Source organism: Epinephelus moara, chromosome 7 (genome assembly GCF_006386435.1).
Source record: "Epinephelus moara isolate mb chromosome 7, YSFRI_EMoa_1.0, whole genome shotgun sequence".
In the NCBI taxonomy this organism is placed as follows: domain Eukaryota; kingdom Metazoa; phylum Chordata; class Actinopteri; order Perciformes; family Serranidae; genus Epinephelus; species Epinephelus moara.
This window is the reverse complement of record NC_065512.1, coordinates 601,318-604,943: the sequence shown is the minus strand read 5'-3', so window position 1 is coordinate 604,943 and position 3,626 is coordinate 601,318.

The following is a 3,626-nucleotide window of genomic DNA, read 5'->3' as shown; positions in this document are numbered from 1 at the left end:
TGTATATGTATATTATATCAGAGTGTGGTTCATACATGTGGCTGCATGTGACACTTTGTGATCAGGCTGACAGTGACAGAGTTGAATGAGTTGTTGTTGTTGTTGTTGTCAGCTGATTGTCTCTCCAGCTGCTCCTGAACGCACCTGAGCCCCCTCACTATCTGCTCCCTGGACGTATGGGTGACTTATGTCCAACACTGCTGATATGATGTGAACAGATGAAAGGCTCTCTCTGAGAGCTGAGAGCACATCCAGCTGCTGCAGACATCACATCACATCCATGTTCAATAGTCTGAATCACAGCAGGAGGGACGAGGGCTTTAAGATACCGTGGGGTCGACCGGTCGACTGGTCGGCTGGTCGGTTGGTCGGTTGGTGGGTGAAGCCTTCAGAGCTGCTAAACTGTACCACAGTCGATGTTCCCACTTATGTTGTGCACGAGTGAATGAGTCACTGGAACATGTTCATTTAATGCACACACAGAAAGCACTGCTCCTCCCCCGTACACATCCCTGTGTGTTAGAATGAGAAACAGTGGATATGCTTCCCATGTGACAGGTTTATTGTAAATATATATTCATACCTGTACAAAGTGTGCTGGCCCCATGCAAAACATTTGTATCAAAACTTTATTAAGTAGAACCAGATCTGGAATAACATTTGCCATGCTGTTTGTTTTAACGTTAGGTTGTAACACATCATCATTCAAGGCATCCAGGTTTCCTCTTTCATGCAGTTTGACATTGAGCTGCACGTCTGCTCCTGTGAGACATTTCCAACACATCCCACATCATGCTCAACCAGTAATGAGGAGGAGAAAAGAGGAGCACGAAGGAGGCTGGACGTTACAGCCACGATCTGCTCACTGTGTGTCAGACTGAGGAGTGTGCGATCAGGCACGACTTCACCTCTATGATCTGTAGGGGGCGCTGTGCTGAGGGATGTTAGCTGCTGAGAGAACACTTTAAAGAACATGACAGCAGAGACTGGGCTGTGAAACATTAAAGGGACAGTTCACCCAATTACCAAAAAACATCTGACCTCAGTAACAGTACTGAGACATGTGAAGGTTCAGGCAGAGAGATGTTTGTGCTGCTCAAATCTGTCTCAAGGAACCAGCGTTACAGTCACTCTGGATCGTCCACAGACCTCAGTGTGGACAGTTTTCACTGGAACTACTAAATCTATTTTGACAGCTTGTTGGGTGGACTACCCACAGCAGTGGTCCCAAAACTGTGGGGCAGGATGACAGACAGATGAAAAAAGGTGTAACTCATCATTCAGCCCAGTAGCCAGAAGAAAATGATGGCGTTGTACGTTTCTGCAAACCACAAATGTGACACAGTATATGAGCTGACTTTATCCCCTTTTACACCAGCGGTCCAAGACAGGAATATCACACCCTGTGCAGTCTGTGTGTGAGGTACGATCACAGAATGAGGGAACAGAGTTGTCTCGCCTTTAACGCAGCATCAGTGGCAGTAACAGCGCTGAAATGATGACCGTATAAAGGGGACAGCCAGCAGGACGACATCATAGGTGGCACAGGTGTGACATTCTGATGCCATGTTATGTGTGCGACCCACTGTGGGAGATTTTAAAAGAAGCTGTTAGCAGTTAGCAGCTAACTCAAAGAAGAAGAACAGTGACTGAAAATGTCTGCAAATTATGAAAACAATGAGGCCCAGGAGCTTCCTACCCTTCAGACAGGGGACCAGATCAGCCGCCATATAACAGGGACGGTAAATGATTGTTGTTGTTTATAAAGCGCTGCAGACGTGTTATATGTCACACTAGAGGTCATCACGATGGGTTACACATCATGGCCTTCGTGAGGGAGGCTCAGGTGAAGTTTTAGAGTCCTCACATCACTTGCAGAGATCCAAGGGGAGAGGAGGTAGCAACACAACTCCACCTAATGGAGGCTGACGGCGCCCCAGATTCAAACGTCCAAAAACACATAATTGAAACCACAAAATATCTCCATACTGCTCGTCCGTAGTGATCCAAGTGTCCTGAAGCCCGTGAGCGTGGTGCCCAGAGAGGCAGTTAGAGCTACAGGCTACAATGAGGCTAAAAACAGACCTCAAACAACTTTTTATGTCGGGGCTTCAGGACACTTGGATCACTACGGACGAGCAGTATGGAGATATTTTGTGGTTTCAATTATGTGTTTTTGGACGTTTGAATCTGGGGCGCCGTCAGCCTCCATTAGGTGGAGTTGTGTTGCTACCTCCTCTCCCCTTGGATCTCTGCAAGTGATGTGAGGACTCTAAAACTTCACCTGAGCCTCCCTCGGCATATGGGTGAGTAGATAATGGCTGAAATTTCATTTTTGGGTGCACTATCCCTTTAAGCCAAATCATGACCTTCTCATATCCATCACTAAGTGTTTTTTGTGCCTCATCACATTAACCACAGCATCGTGGGGGCATAAAGTTTCAACATGTCCGCTACACAACAACACACAATGTAAAGTATTCATGGTTTACACAAACGTAGAACATTTTTCTGGCGGCTGGGTGAAATTATAAATCGCTGAATTGATCCAGAGTGACTTAAACACTGACACGCCTTTCATACGTGACTGTTTGATACTGTGAGCACCAAAAAATAAGTTCAGTTCACTTCTGATATTCTGGGATGGAAACAGCAATCTCAGAGAATCTGGTCAAATTAAACCAAAACTATCTGCAGGGTCAGATTAAACCAGAGGTACGTGGAGAGATGTTCTTTATAGTTTGGCTGAACGGACCATCTAAAGAGGGACTGACGCTGGAAGTCTAGTTTCTGCTGACCTCAGGTGGACGAAGCTCTGCTGCAGTGAGATGACCTCAGAGGGGCAGAAGAGTTAAAGTTTAAAGTCAAAGAGGTCGATAACAGAGTGTTTGTCGGCCTACTCTGCGACAGAGCAGCTGAAAGTAAACCAAAGAGAATACAGTTTATGGAGCGTTCAGGATTACAACTCAACTCTGTCTGAAACAATCAGATAACTTTATGGACTGAGCATCAAATCAGATGAAACACTGAAAGGTGGAACTGGTTTGATTCAAAGTTCTGTCTTTGAAAACATGAGCTCAGGTTCACCAGCTGACTTCAGTCTCTGCAGAGATGCTCCCACACTGACGCTGTCTCTCAATTCATTTTCCAGCTGACGAAGCTTTATATAAATTAATAATCACCAGTTTTATGTACCAAAGTACAACGACGTCACTCTGTATTTCAAAATAAAAGTCCATAAAGTTGGGTGTCTAACATATATCTGGTCTACCACGTGGTTTAGTTTGTGTCACATATAAAAGTCTATTTAATCTGTTGCTACTGTTCGTTGTGCTGTTGATCTGTTTAATTCACGATGTCTTTAATTATTCTGTTTGTAATAAAAGGATTTTAACGTCTTGTTTCTGAGACACACTGACGTCTTTAACTCAAACTGAAGACTGAGAGCTTCAAGGGGAACTGAAGTATTCTTTAACTTAGCTCTGTGTCTTTGTGACTGATGGAGACGACAATTTAGGAAACTGGTCCAGTACTGAGAGAGAGAGAGAGAGAGAGAGAGAGAGAGAGAGAGAGAGAGAGAGAGAGAGTGAGAGCGAAAGAGAGAGCGAAAGAGAGAGAGAGAGAGA